Genomic DNA, 467 nt, shown 5'->3' with positions numbered 1-467 from the left:
ATAAACAGGTTGTGTGTTCAGGTGTAATAAACATGTTGTTCAGGTGTAATAAACATGTTGTTCAGGTGTAATAAACAGGTTGTGCGTTCAGGTGTAATAAACAGGTGGTGCGTTCAGGTGTAATAAACAGGTTGTGTGTTCAGGTGTAATAAACATGTTGTTTGTTCAGGTGTAATAAACAGATTGTGTGTTCAGGTGTAATAAACAGGTGGTGCGTTCAGGTGTAATAAACAGGTTGTGCGTTCAGGTGTAATAAACAGGTGGTGCGTTCAGGTGTAATAAACAGGTTGTGTGTTCAGGTGTAATAAACATGTTGTTTGTTCAGGTGTAATAAACAGATTGTGTGTTCAGGTGTAATAAACAGGTTGTTCAGGTGTAATAAACAGGTGGTGCGTTCAGGTGTAATAAACAGGTTGTGTGTTCAGGTGTAATAAACAGGTGGTGCGTTCAGGTGTAATAAACAGGTT

Source organism: Austrofundulus limnaeus, unplaced genomic scaffold (assembly GCF_001266775.1).
Source record: "Austrofundulus limnaeus strain Quisiro unplaced genomic scaffold, Austrofundulus_limnaeus-1.0 Scaffold2646, whole genome shotgun sequence".
Taxonomy (NCBI): Eukaryota; Metazoa; Chordata; class Actinopteri; order Cyprinodontiformes; family Rivulidae; genus Austrofundulus; species Austrofundulus limnaeus.
The sequence above is the reverse complement of the archived record's forward strand: the minus strand, read 5'-3'. Positions refer to the sequence as shown.